The 15,503-nt window shown below is 36.6% G+C and overlaps 1 protein-coding gene across 9 annotated transcripts in view; it reads left to right on the forward strand.

Annotated features, from left to right (window-relative positions):
* The window catches only part of FRYL (FRY like transcription coactivator), a 244,559-nt gene that overhangs the window by 24,219 nt on the left and 204,837 nt on the right, over positions 1-15,503 (forward strand). For 8 of the 9 annotated variants that reach the window (XM_004268286.3, XM_033425475.2, XM_033425476.2 and 5 more), the window contains exon 2: positions 12,889-13,065. The gene's annotated coding sequence lies outside the window, so the exon portion shown is untranslated. Of the gene's footprint in view, positions 1-3,342; positions 3,525-12,888; positions 13,066-15,503 lie in introns of those variants that run through there. The other variant, XM_049709449.1, reaches the window with a different exon arrangement.

The raw sequence follows: 15,503 nt of genomic DNA on the forward strand, positions 1-15,503 counted from the left end.
TAGCCGTTTTTGCTTCACGTACTTTGTTCTCTTGTTCGGTAGATACATGTTGAGGATTGTTATGTCTTCTTGGAGAACTGACCTCTTTATCATTCTCTAATGCCCCCCCCCCCACCTTTTTTTTTTTTCGGTACACGGGCCTCTCGCTGTTGTGGCCTCTCCCGTTGCGGAGCACAGGCTCCAGATGCCCAGGCTCAGCGGCCATGGCTCACGGGCCCAGCAGCTCCACGGCATGTGGGATCTTCCCGGACCGGGGCACGAACCTGTGTCCCCTGCATTGGCAGGCGGACTCTCAACCACTGCGCCACCAGGGAAGCCCTCTAATTCCCCTCTTTATCCCTCATAAATTTCTTTCCTTTTAAGTCTGCTCTGTATGAAATGAGAATGGCTACTCTGTCTTTCCTTTTATTAGTGTTAGCATGGTATATCTTTTTCCATCCATTTACTTTTAATCTTTGTGTCTGTTTATTTAAAGTGGGTTTCTGGTGGGTCTTGGTTTTTGATCCACTTTGACAATCTCTGTCTTTTAATTGATTCATTTAGACCAGTGATGTTCAAAGTGATTATTGATACAATTGGATTAATTTCTATCATATTTGTTTTGTTTGTTGCCCTTGTTCTTTGTTTCTTTTCTTTTCTTTTTTATTTCCTTCTAGTCTTTTTCTGCCTTTTATGGTTTTGAGTATTTCATCTAATTCTGTTTTGTCTCCTTTGTTAGCATATCAATTATACTACTTTTTAAACTGTTTTTAGTCATTGTCCTATAGTTTCCAATATATATTTACAACTAATTCAAGACCACTTTCAAATAATACTATACTGTTTCATGAGTAGAGTGAGTGCCTTATAGTAAAATAATTCTAATTCTTCCCTCCCTTCCCTTCTATCAGTGCTGTCCTTCATTTCATTTATAGGCATACATAATTGAATTCATTGTTGCTATTATTATTTTGAGCAAATTGTTGTCTATTAGATCAATTAAGACTAAAAATTGTAGAAGTTTGTATTTTACATTCTTATTCTTTCTTCGATGCTCTTCCTTTCTTTATGTAGATCTGATTTTCTGACCTATATCATTTTTCTTCTCTCTAAGGAACTTTTTTTTAACATATTTTGCAAGGTAGGTCTATTGGCAACAAATTCTCTCAACTTTTGTTTGAGAAAGTCTTTATTCTCTTTCACTTTGGAAGGATAACTTTGCAGGGTACAGAATTCTCGGTTTGTTTGTTTCTATCAACATTTGAAGTATTTCACTCCTCTCTCTTCTTGCTTGCATGAGGTGGGTGTAATTCTTATCTTTGTTTCTCTACAGGTAAGATTTAGTTTTTTTTCCTCCTCTGGCCTCTTTCAGGATTTTTTAATTTATCTTTGATTTTGAACAGGATATCCTGGGTATGTGTTTTTGTTTGTTTGTTTGGCATTTATCCTGCTTGTTCTTTTCCGACCTTCCTGGATGTGTGGTTTTGGTATCTGATATTAGTTTGGGGAAATTCTCAGTCATTATTGTTTCAATTATTCTGTTTCTTTCTTTCTTCTCCTATTCTTATTACATGTATGTTAGATCTTTTGTTGTTGTCCCACAGTTCTTGGATATTCTATTTTTTTTTTCAGTCTTTTTTCTTTTTTGCCCTTCAGTGTTCTCTTTCTTTTCAGGTTTCTATTGATATAGCCTCAAGCTCAGATATTCTTTCTTTAGCCCATCAATGGCTCTCTTTATTTCAGTTACAGTGTTTTGGATCACTACTGTTTCTTTTTGACTCTTAGAATTTCCTTCTCTCTGCTTACATTGCCCATCTTTTCTTGCATGCTTTCTTTCTACTTTATCCATTAGATACCATATTAATCATGGTTGTTTTGAATTCCCAGTCTGGTAACTCCAACATCCTGCCATATCTGAGTTTGGTTATGATGCTTGCCCTGTCTCTTCAAACTGTTTTTGTTTTGTTTTTTCCTTTTAGCATGGCTTGTAATATTTTCTTGGTAGTTGGACATGGACTTACAGTATCAAGTGTAAGAGACTGATTTAAGTAGGCTCTCAATAATGTGGTGGTGAGGTGTGTGTTGGGTCAGCCTTTGCCTCCAGACTGTGGATTTCACAAGTGCTTCTCAGTTTTCTTCCCTACCTTAGGTGGTACAGGGTGGCCAGAGGGAGCTGGGGTTGGGTATTTCCCTTCTCCTAGCTCAGTTAGGCTCTGGTTAAAGAGTTTCTTAATTTCTCCTGAGGGCAGACTTTGTTAAGAAGAACAGAATGCTTTGGAGTATTTCAAAATATTTTTCCCCTCCCCCTGCCAGAAACTTGAGGGGATTTTTCTTTGATATTCATTATGAGAACCAGGTGGAGCTATTGGAGATAAAACTCACAAGGACCTATTATTGGTCCCCTTGGAGTTTTTTTGTTTTTGGTGGTACGCGGGCCTCTCACTGTTGTGGCCTCTCCCGTTGCGGGGCACAGGCTCGGGACACGCAGGCTCAGCCGCCATGGCTCACGGGCCCAGCCACTCCGTGGCATGTGGGATCTTCCCGGACCGGGGCACGAACCCGTGTCCCCTGCATCGGCAGGCGGACTCTCAACCACTACGCCACCAGGGAAGCCCCCTCTTGGAGTTTTTAACTCTCAGAGTTGTCCACACTGAGCCTCTAGCAGTTTGTCAGTTAAAGTTCAGGTTTTTTTTACCCTGCCACTGGTTCCCATGGAAGCTTCTGCTCATGGGTTTCTGTTCCCGTAAGTTGTGATTCTCTGCACCTGCCTGTCTCCAGTTTTGGGAGTAGTGGTATGCCCTATGACCTCACTCCTCTTATGAATCTTAAAAGAGCTGTTGCTTTTTCAATATGTTTATCTTTTTACTTTTTTAAGACGGAGTGGTGACTTCTAAGTGTCTTTTCGTGCAGAAATGAAAACCGGAAGTCTCTCCTCACTTTTTCTATTACCATACAGTTTCCTTTCCTGGAGGCAACCAGTATTACCAGCCTCTTGTGCATCCTTCCAGAGCTAGCCTACTATTCTTAAAATTTTTTAAATTAAGGTGAAAGTATTGGTTTTTGAAGGAATATTCCATTAAAATCTTCTGTTTCTATGGTTATAAACCATTTCTCATTATGCTCTCATGTTTGTATGTTTTTCTATCTCTGAAACATATTTCCCCTTGTCTGATTTTCTGGATTTGCCGAATTTTAATTAATTTTATTGGAATTTTAAAATAATCAAGTTAGTTTATGCTGCAGTGAAAACAATCCTCAAATTGTTAGTGCTTAAAATGCAAAAATTTATTTCTTACTCATGTCAAGTTCATGCCTTTTAGGCAAGTTGTGTTCTGCCTACAGGTTTGGCAATGCACTTCCATATCAACACCTGCCTCCATAATTACAGAGACAGTGGGAAAGAGGTACAGAGCCCAGTGCCAACAGTTAAATGCTTCCATTGGAAGTTTATATATCAATTCTACTCACATTTCATTGGCCAACACAAATCACATGACCATGCCTGACTTCAGGAGAGAGAAGGAAAGCCTAGAAGGAGAGGGAAAGTGAGTAATATTGTTAATATCCTCTATATCTTTATTATTATTATCATTTTTTACTGGTTGATTTGTTGTTTTTTGAGCGGAGTCTCCTCAAGTCCCTAAGCCTGGTTGTAGACATTCCTTTGGTAAGCCTGACTACCACTGTATCCCCCTAAGAGAGTGAATATCTTAGAAAAGGAAATGGTTTCACGTCTCACACCTTTGTTTAGAATTCTGCCAAGATCATTATCCTTGGAATTCAGAACATTTTGATGAATCTTGTATTTCCAGTTCTTTTAACACTGGTGATTTTTTTTTTTTTGTATACATGCTATTCTGTGTTGATATATAGTACAGGCTCCGTCACAGCCTGGCATGAGATTTTATTCTGTCTTATCCTGCTCTTAAAGGATAGTCAGAGTCTGTTGAAAGTTGCAGTTAGTATTTAGCCCAGTGAATTTGATGGAGGGGGGGATTGAGCATTGTCTTCTGGGGTGCGCCTCGGTAAGCCCGCTCTCTCGAGCACAGCAATAATGGTTGATGTCAGGGCAGATTACTTCTCCTTTCCCATTGTTCTTACCTTAGAATACCTTTGTGGGAGCTTAGAATTTCAGGGGTGGGGTGATACCCCTTTTTAATTTCTAATGTTGCTAGAGTTTTCCCTTTTGTGTTGATTAAGTTATCTCAGGGGCTATTTGAACAGGCAGCTGACCTTGTTAAATATGTATTCCTAGGTTATCCTGTAAGTATTGTTCCTCCTTTTAAGCTAATTGTTTGGATGCAGGTTGATTCAGGTCTTTAACAAGAAGAAAAGAAACAGTTTAAAACCTGTTATTTTCTGGAAACATTAGGTTACATCTCAAAATGTATATAAGGTAGGGTATGCAAATATATTGGATTTATGTACTGAAGACAAGAAGTTTACCTCTTCCTCTGTCATTCTGTGCTACTCTTATCTCCTCTAAAGGCTGTAAAATGGAACCTTATGAAGCAGTTAATATTCATTTTGTTTAATAAAATGTTTGAAACTATATATTGGTTTATTTTTTTATAGTGCATATCATGTATTACCTTTGACATCATTTATTTAATCAACAAATGCTTATTGTGTACCTGTGAGCTAGGAGATGGTGCTAGGGATTATAAATGTAAACAAGACCGTCTCTGCCCTTCTGGAGCTTGTTTTTAGTCATGTAGGCAAAGATTAAACAAATATTGGATGATAAACTCTATGATGAAAAACTAAGTTTGTCTAGAGTGTGATAGGTTTTGGTTATTTCAGATTAGCATGGTGGGGAAGGCCTCTTCGTGGGAGCATTTGCAGTCATCTGGGAGCAAAGGAAGGAAGGGAGGGGGCAAGTCATACTCAAGGGAAAGACCTTTCCAGGCAGAGGAGTTAGCAAGTGCATAGGCCTTGTTGTGGGAATAAGCTTCTTCAACTTGAAGAGTAGCAGGAAAGCTGGTGTAGCTAGAATAGAGGAAAGGAAATGTTAGGGAGACCATGGGATATTTTTCTGCATTTGATGGGAAACCAGTGGAGGATTTTTGGACGCAAGTGAATAAATTTATATTCTAAAAAGATCACTCTGGTGACTGTGTAGAATTAAGGGGTGAGTAGATGCAGCAGCAGCAGCTAAGAGGCGACATGAATTGTTTGGGCCACAGATGATGACGGCTCTGACTAGGTGGTAAGCAGTGGATGGGAGAGAAGTGGCCAGATTTAAGGTATACAGTATTTTGAAAGCCGGGTTGACAGACTTGCTGATGGATTAGATACGAGGGTGTGAGGTAAAGAAAGGAATAAAAGTGACTGCCAGATTTCTGGCCTGAGCATCTAGAAGAATTGTGGTGTTATTTACTGAAGTGAAGTGCTGGGAGTAGGCAGAGATTTAAGGGGCTGTATTAAGAGTTGTGTTTGACATCTCGTTAGATGTGCAGACAGGTATTTGAATTTGCAAGGTTAGTGCTCAGTAGAGAGAGGTCTGGGCTAGAGATACCATCTATATGCTAACAAATTCCGGATTCGAATTTAAGGCCTTTAGCCTGGATAAGGTCCAGAGGTAAATGTCAGTGGAGAAAAGGGACAAGGACTGGCCCTGGGCTCTCCAACATGTTGAGTTGGAGAAGAGGCAGAGGAAAAGCAGCTCTTGAGGAAAAGGAAGAAAACCAGGAGAGTGTGGCATCTTGCCATCCAAGTGAAGAAAGTGTTTCAAAAAGGCAGGAGAGGAATGCTGCCGTGGAGTCAACTAAGATGAGGACTGATTATTGACCTTTGGATTTCATGAGGTGTGGAGGTCATCAGTGATACTGGCCAGCGGCCCTGGGGGTAGAAGAGAGGAGAGAATGAGATGAAGAAGGGGAGCTAGTGAAATACTGAATAGAGACAGTTGTCTGGAGGACTTTTATTGTAAAGGGGAGTAGAGAAACAGGGCAGTCAAGACAGGGCTTTTGCGGTGGAGGAGGGAGGAGGGCTCCACCCTTTTATTCTCTTTAAGGTGAGTGATCATTACGGTGTATTTGTATGCTAATGGACATGATCCCTTAGGAATGGAGAAAAAAGATGTGAGATTTTTGTCACCTTGACGTTGATGTTCTCCTTTTTTTTTTAGTAAGAGGTGGTTGAGGTTAGGTTGGAAGTTTTCTCTACCCCACCCTCTTCAGGGAGCCTTTGTGATTTTCTTTTGTTTTCCTCTTTTTGGCTTGCTTAGTCTTATTGTGTATCTTGATAGATTTTTATCTTTCACATTTCTGGTAAATGGTGATTATTAGGAAGTTGAACCAATTGTGTATTTAAAAAAATGTGAAAGACATTTAACAGGGAATGTGTTTCCCAAGGCCCATTGTTTACCACAAAAAGGAAACCACTGACTTCTTGTTATATCAGTAAAGATAAAATTATTTTGTGACTACAGTACTCCTTTTGTGAGTAACATTTTTCATACTGTGATCAAAAGAAATTATTATATGAAAACAGTAAGCTAATTGGAAATGTAGACTTTTGTTACAAATGGGAATTTACTTAGTGGGAGCCCTTAACATTTTTTGATTTCTCTTCAGAACATTTAAAATTCTTCTAATGGTGGAGATAGTTGTCATTTAAATTATGAAAAAATATAGTTTAACAAATTTAAAAGATAGGTATCTAGTTCTTAATTTCTTGAAATGTAATAAAAAGTTTTAACTAATTTTAAGGGAGAAAATGTAGCAATACAGTGTGGTGGGAATATTTTTCACTCTGAAGCAGAAGAAGGAAATCCACAGTACTGTAAATATAGCTAATATTATAGTGAGAATATATTCAAGGGGTAAGTAGAACATCCATCACAAACTAGTATCTCCCCTCCCATTAAAAATTCATGCTTGGTAGAAAATTCCTCAGGTGAAGTTTGATTTAAAACAACAAAATTCATAGAAGATGAGGATGTTGTAATAATAGATTTTGGTTTACTGGAGACTGGCCTTCTTGAACCCTTGGACTTTTCAGTTGGAATTTTATCCCCTACTTCTGTCCTCTAGTGCCCCCTACCTCCCATACCTGCTTCAAAAAAAAAAAGAAAAGTATATATATCTTTGGCAGTAGTAAAGTCTCCCAACTTCTGAGTATCTAAGAAGTGTACCTATGAAAAAAAAAAAAAAAGTGTACCTATGGACAAGCATCTCAGAAAGCTAGAGATTATAAAATGTTCAGATTCCAAGCCATGTTGTATTATAGATACAACTTTGTTGCATAAATGTGATTCTCAACTTTTTTTTTTGCCTACATATAATTTGCACATAAGGAAATAAATGTATGTACATATGTATGAATGTCAGATAGTGATAAATTCTATGATGAAAACAAAATGGAAATAGGGCAGTGGCATGGGAGGTCCTCTGAATCTCCTTTTTCTCATTTACCAACTGGGAATAATAATAACCTACCTCTTTAGAGTTGTGTGGTCTTAATTTTGTGTGAAAATGCACCTGGTTTGATACCTGGTATCATACCAGGTAATTGGGTACATGTTATTCTACTTTCCCTTTCTTTCTGTAATTTGAGTCATCCAAGTCTGCAGTTTACTGCCATATAATACGGTGTGCGTTAAAACCATGAGTTTAAACTAGAGTATGTTTAAACCATGTCCTTCGTGTAGTTTTGAAGTTCTTGCTGAAAAAGTAAATAACACAAACAAACCTTGAAGGGGCCTCATGTTTAGTGAAATAAGCCAGTCACGAAAGGACAAATACTGTATGATTCCACTTAAATAAGGTACCTAGAGTAGTCAAACTCATAGAAACAGAAGGCATAATGCTTGTTGCCAGCGCCTGGGAGGAGGGGGCGGAAGAGGAGTTATTGTCTAGTAAGTGCAGAGTTTCAGTTTTGCAAGATGAAAAGAGTTCTGGAGACGGATGGTGGTGGTGTTTGTGCAACTATGTGAATGTACTTAGTGCCACTGAGCTGTACACTTAAAAATGGTTAAGATGGTAAATTATATGTTATGTGTATTTTACACAGTTTTAAAAAAAAGTGAATCATAAAACTACTCTATTTTGGTAAGGCTTGCCCTCCTTATTTTTGGTAGATGTTAGTGAATTAAGTTGTTTTTCTCTTCCCATTTTAATAAGATATAATTGACATGCAGCACTGTATAAGTTTAGGGTGTGTGGCATAATATATCGTGAAGTGATTATAAATCAAGTTGTTCTTGACTAAATCTGAAATAGTGGGTTTGCTGTTCTTATATCATAAATCTGTGTGAGATTCCCAGAAACTGAACACTATTGATTATCAGAAGTTTTCATCATCTTAACTTCCAGAGGTGTCAGATCTTAAACTGTTGCTTTGAGAGCAAAGAGTATAGTATAGTATAGAAAAGACTTTTTTGTTTTGTTTTGCTTTGTCTCGCATGTCAATTTAAAAAATATTTGTTGAGTCCTCATTATGTTGAATGAACAACAGTAACAACGTTTGTTGAGTGCTATCTGCTGGCTATTGTTCTAAGTTTATGCTTAATAATACTTATAATACTTCTAACATTTTATAATCCTTATAAAAAGTCTTACAGTTGAGAAACCCAAGGCTCTGATTTAAAAAGTGATTTTCTACTTTAAAAATGATTTTAGAGGAATTTAATGCATAGAAACAAAGGGAGGGCATTCCACATGGAAGAAAGATCTGGGCGTAGGAAGGAATGGGACATGTCTGCATAGAGCAGAGTTCAGCCTGACTAGTCTAGAGAACATTAGGGAAATGGGCTGACTGTTTATTCTCTTCCATTAGGACCTTGACTCTGAGGCTAAGGAATTTCTGTACTTTATTCTATAGGCATTGGGACTGTCACTGAATTACCAAGGCGCAGGGAGTTTTGTGATCAGAGTTTTGCATTTGTAATATGCACTTGGCAGCAATATCTGAGATGCATCAGAGTAGTGAGAGAGGGGAGGTCAGAGACCACTTAGAATTTTTTTGATGGAAGAGTATTTTAGTATTGCAGCAGTTGGGGTCAGAGTGTAAATGACTGACTTGATGAGTTGAGAAAGTAGAGGCCCAAATGTGTAGTAAGAGGAAATAAAGAGAAGTCTATGGTGCATGAGCGTAAGTAAGATTTTTTTCTTCCTTAATGGTCATCTGAATGTACAGGTCAGATGTAAGTTTGGCTTTGAAAAGGGAGGATTTGGAGGGTCCAAGAGGACAGGAAGAGGGACTTTAGCAGCCTTGAACTGAACTTGAAGAGTTTACATTGGGCATCTTCTTTCAGTTTAAGAGATGAGGGTATACAGTAGAGAGTACAGGGCTATGGTGGGCCTGGGAACTTGAAGGATAGAAAAATTTCAGCCTCACTAAAAGACAACTCAGTAGGGTCAACCATCAGTCTTTAGAGTGTGAGATAGAATAATAGTAGTATACTTCTGTTAGTCTTTTATACGAATAATTTACATGGAGTAGAATCTCTCTTATACAATATTGATTGTACAATCACCAGTAGTTAGAATGGTTAAATAAAAAATTTGTTTGAAATGAAGAATAATAGGAAGGATATATGCCTTAAATATTTTATAGTTGATAAGTGTATAAATGCTCGTACATCATCAATCTTTTGATGTACAGCTGAGACCTTTTCTTTAGGATATTTTTAAAGTAACTTGCCTTTTTCAAATCGTACAGCTTAATTTTCAGAGACAAAGCATTTTCCTTTTGCACTCATGTTTTTGATATAATATTTAACTAAATTATATAATTATAGTAAATACAACAGGCATAAAAAGATTTTGGAACAAATATAAGATAATTTGCTCTTGGTAGGCATGCGACTCAATTGTTGGGAGAAAAATGAGATGGTGTACCAGAGAGGACTCCCCATTTCCCCCCAAAAGGAAATTGAAACTTGGGAGTTATGGTTTGTCCATGGTTTTAGGATTGGCAAGAGTCTGGTTTTATCTTGAATCTAACGTTTGTCCTATTATGTAGTGTTGCAAGGTGATAAGGAATAATATGTGAAATACTGGTTAGTGGTGAAGTTATAGACTATATATATTTTTTTAATACAGTAGATTTATTGAGATATAATTCACATACCATGCAAGTCACCAATTTATAGTATACAATTTGAGGTTTTTTATATTGACAGAATTGTGCAACCATCACCACAATTGATTTTAGAATATTTTCATCATCCCCAAAAGAAATCTCGTATCCATTAGCTCCCCATCTCCTCCCCCGCTGTTCGGAGTCAACCACTAATCTATTTTCTCTCTATACTGTATGGATTTGTCTATTCATATAAATGGAATAATGTAATATGTAGCCTTTTGTGACTGGCTTCTTTCACTTAGCATAATGTGTTTCAGGTTCATCTGTGTTGTAGCATGTATCAATATTTTTTATGGCAGAATCCATTGGATGGACATACCACATTTTATTTATCCATTCATCAGTTGATGACATTTGTATTGTTTCTGCCTTTTGGCTGTTACAAATAATGCTATTATGATGGTTTCTGTAGTGTAGTGGTTATCACAAATAATGCTATTGTACACATATTTTTACATGGATGTTATTTTTTCATTTCTTTTGCTATATACCTGGGAGAGAATGGTTGGTCGTGTTTAACTTTTGAGGAACTGCCAGACTGTTTTCCAAAGTGGCTGTACCATTTTATATTCCTACCAGCAGTGTGAGAGAGGGTTCCAGCCATACACTTGCCAACACTTGTTATTATCTGTCTTTTTGATTATAGCCATCCTAGTGGGTATGTATATGTTTTTAAAGTGATTTTATTTTTCTGACTATAATAGTAATAAATGCCCTTTGTAGATATTTTGGAAAATATAGAAAAGGATAAAAGAAAAAATCATTTATTTTTAAATCACTATTTAGAAATAATATTGAGTGGCTTTTTTCTCCATGTTTTAAAGTAATTTTTAAAATATGGCTAAAAGTATATATGATTTTGAGTCCTGCCTTTTTTGTTGTTTAACAGCATTTCCCCATGTTTTTTGAAGTTGTATTTTAATTTTATCCTATCAGAGAATGTCTCTTTTGTTCTCTTTGGCTTTTGTGTTATTTTTTATTAATTTTTCAAATTTTACAATTATTTCAGAGGAGCCTGGAGGTGGAGTGGGAATAAATTTTTGTGGTTAATCTAACATGTTAACTAGAAATTACTTCTAGGTTAACTGCAGCATAATATTCTATCTGCTGAATAAACCATAACTTAGCCAACCATTACCCTATTTCAGACATTTATATTTCTTACAATTTTTCTTTATAAATAATGTAAAAAAAATTATATGTAAAATTCGGTCTTCATTTTGAGTTCTCAGGAATGAAGTTACTGGGTCAATCAATAGCTATGCACGTATTAAAGATTCTTGTTACATATTGACAAATTGCTTTTCAGAATTTATATTTCCTCTAGCAATGTATATGTATTCCTTTCTTACTGTACCTTCACTAGCAATGAGTAAATGGGTAACAATTGAGTTTTAAGATCACTTGAGCAGGGATTTTTTTGAGTTTGTTCACTGATGTATGTATTGCTGGAAGATAGTAGGTACTGAATATATGTAGAATGCTACCAGTAGGAAAGAAAAGGGTTTCTCTGAAGGACAAGGAAATAATCTACCATTCAACTTTCCAGGAAAGTAGCCTTGTTACACTGATCATATAACAGCTCATGTGTTTATAAAAAAAGGGATGAAAGAGTAAAATTAAGCAAAAAAAAAAAAAGTAAAATTAAGCTTATTTGGGGAACTTGTTTTAAATTTTATATTGTTTGAACATTTACATGTTTCAAAGTCAAAATGACACTTTGAAAAGGCCTAACTTCCATCCCTGTTTCCTTACTATAACCCTGCTTTTTTATACCAATTTCTTCTGTATCTTTACAGTGCTTTTTAATAAAAATTAACAAATAAGAATAGATATTCTTACTTCCGTCTTTCCCTCCCCTTTATACAAACACAGAATATAACAAAGTATATATACATATACCTTTTCTGTACTTGCTTATTTAGCATATTCTGGTGATGTTTGTATAGAAGTACACAGAGTGCTTCCTTATTTATTTTTACAGCTGCACCGTATTCCTTCTAATGGATGTATCATAGGTGATTTTACCAGTCCTCTTAAGTTGTTTTCAATATGTTTCACTTTTACAAATAATCCCACAATAATCTTGCTGCACACTTTATTTTGTGAATGTGTAATTATATCTGTAGGAGAATGTCCCAGAAGGAGAGTTGTTGGGTCAAAAAATAAATGCATTCTTGGTTTTGTAGATAATGACACTTCCACCAGCAATGGAGAGTGCTCATTTCTTGGAGTTCCTCGGTGTACCTTTTGAAAAACAATAGTCCTAGGGTCATTACCTCAAATCCCATAATATATGTATCCTCAAGTACTATAGAAGAACTCAGGATGATGACCCTTGTGTCATCAAGAAACAGGTAATTATGTTTAGATGGTGAGGAAATTTGTAATATACTTGAGAAAGATATTATAGGTGGTGAAAAAAATTTAAATTAGAACCTTTAAAGACAAATTCTGGGAATTCCCTGGCGGTTCAGTTGTTAAGACTTGGTGCTTTCACTACCATGGCCAGGGTTCGATCCCTGGTTGGGGAAATAAGATTCCACAAGCCATGCTTCGAGGCCAAAAAAACCCAAACAAACAAAAAACAAATTCTCATTTTCTTGTTTTTTCTCTCCAGATAGATGCTTTCACTATACAGTTGACATTTTTTTATAAGTAAGTTCTTCTTGGCCAAATTCTCAAGTAATAAAAACTAACTTCAATAATGATATATGTTATACGAAAACCGTTAAAATGTTACAGCTTTTGTTTTAAACATGGCTGTTACTAATAACCAACCATATTTCTTTTCTCTCTCTTTTTTTTGTCTTTCAGCCTTTAACATTCCACATTCTGCTTTGTACATGGTGAATCACTACTGCTTTGCACCAGTGTGCCCACTTGCGTGCCTATAAAGTACAAGCTCCAGATTGAAAAAAGCTTCTAGATGGATCTTTTCCAAATTTGGTGTCTTTTCTACAAACTCTGTGCCTCAACAACCCTTTCTAAGTGGTAAGTGATACGTACTTTTAAAAAAGAATAATAGAAATTTGTAAAACAATTTTTGTTTGGATTGCCTTCCCCCTTTTTATGCTGCATTCTCTTTTGGTATGGAATAAAAATATTTTATTCTAAAAGTTTCCCACTTCAGCAACTTGTTCTGCTCAGTTTTACTCCTCTGCACCCCCCAAAATGTGTTTTGAGTAAATCTCAGAGATGTTCAAAAAACATACTGGCTAACTAGCACCTATGCTTCCAAAAAATCTTAGAATATGTAAAGGGACACACAGTGCCATGCTATAAAAAGAAGAGCTGGCATTACATACCTCTCTCATCAACTCCATAAATGTGCACATGATTTACAATTGCTAGGAATAAATATAAAAATAGGTAAACACCTTTATGTATATGTACTTTACATGCTCTGTATTATATATTGATATTTTACAAATAATTTCATTTTCATATACAAGTGGCAGTTTTTGATGTCACAAGATTATAGTTTATATTTATTTCATAATTAGAGATTTTAACTCCAAGTGTTTTTTAAATAATGATTTAAATTTATGTATATATTTACTGCTATGGGTGATTACCACTTTTAGTGGTTATTACAAGTGAGCTTATAAAACTGGGCTTACTAAAAGTAGTTTGATTTGGGAAGAAAACTGTTTTATGGAATGATAAAATTTTGGATTTAAGAAATAAAAAAGCTGTGAAAATAGAGTAATTTCAGTGCTGAACTAGAAACTGCACGTTAAGTGAGTTGTAAATGTTAGTATTTTATGATTTGTTATTGGTTCTGTTTTCATTTTGCCAGAGCCACAGATTCCAGCTTTAGGTCTGTATATTCTCTTATTATAAGGCTGAGGTAGTTTTTCCTGTTGCTCTCTTTTCCTACCTACTTAGGTATCTTGAGTCCATTGGGTCAAGAACATCCTCTTCCTAGCAATTGTAAATTATGTGCACATTTAGGGAGTTGATGAGAGAGGTGTGTAATGCCAGCTGTTCTTTTTATAGCATGGCACTGTGTGTCCCTTTTCATATTCTAAGAATTTTTGGAAGCATAAGTGCTAGTTAGCCAATATGTTTTTTGAACATCTCTGAGATTTACTCAAAACACATTTTTTTGGGGGGGATGCAGAGGAGTAAAATTGAGCAGAACAAATTGCTGAAGTGGGAAACCTTTAAAATAAAATTATTGTTGTAAAATATCGATCATTCATTTTGAGTGTCAGCCAGCAGATAGTTACCAAATGCCTGCTGTTTATGGATAAAAATACACAATGACATTTGGCATTGTGAAGAGGTAAGTCATCAAATAGAAACCATGGCATTAGATGAGGTTGCAAGGCAGGGAGGTTGAGTGAAGAATGGGGTACGTTTTAGCTGTAACTCTAACCATTAATTGCACAGTGTTCTTGAGTGTAAGTTATTAGTCTTAGTAGCCCTTGTTTTCTCATGTATGAAATGAGTGAATTAACTAAATGGTTTATAAGGTTTTTTGCTGCTTTCATACACCTAACACTTTGTTACGAACAAATTGATAGATGTTTGTTTTTTTGAATTGTGGGGTTAGAATAAGGTCCCCACTATCAAGCATTTTCTTTTCTTTTTTTTTGGAAATATATTTTTAAATTATTTATTTATTTTTGGCTGCACTGGGTCTTCGTTGCTGTGCCCAGGCTTTCTGTAGTTGCAGAGAGTGGGAGCTACTCTTCGTCGCAATGTGCAGGCTTCTCATTGCAGTGGCTTCTCTCGTTGTGGAGCACGGGCTCTAGGCGCACGGGCTTCAGTAGTTGTGGCACATGGGCTCAGTAGTTGTGGCTCGCGGGCTCTAGAAGGCAGGCTCAGTAGTTGTGGCACAGAGGATTAGTTGCTCCACGGCATGTGGGATCTTCCCGGACCAGGGCATGAACCCACGTCCCCTGTATTGGCAGGCGGAGTCTTAACCACTGTGCTACCAGGGAAATCCCTCAGTCATTTTCTTTTGAAGGTCATATCTTTTATTTTTTTTCCTCCACATTCTTATCCTTCTCTTCTCTTGACCTCTGGAATTTTCCTTCATTTGACTCTTCATTTGTTCCCTTTCTGTTTCTCATATCTTATTAGTGGCTCTCATCATGTTTCCTTGACCTGTCTAGCATCCATTGTTTTCATCTTAGTATTTTCCAGGATCACTACGTCTTACACCAGTGATTCTAATCCTGGGACCCTTTAAAAAAATACAGATACCTTCTAAAATGAGCTTGGGAGAAGGGTACGATTTTTTGGCAGGTAGCTGAAGCCTGCTAGTAAACCAGCATTATTAGTTCACCAAGACTGGAGTCCCCAGGTTTTACACCCCGTCACTTCTTGCCTTAGATCTCATCATCACTTAGTTAAATTTCTGTGGTCTTGGAGTCTCCTCTCATGATCATAACCCTCTATCGTGCCACACTTTTTGAATC

The sequence above is a fragment of the Orcinus orca genome, chromosome 4 (assembly GCF_937001465.1).
Source record: "Orcinus orca chromosome 4, mOrcOrc1.1, whole genome shotgun sequence".
NCBI lineage: Eukaryota > Metazoa > Chordata > Mammalia > Artiodactyla > Delphinidae > Orcinus > Orcinus orca.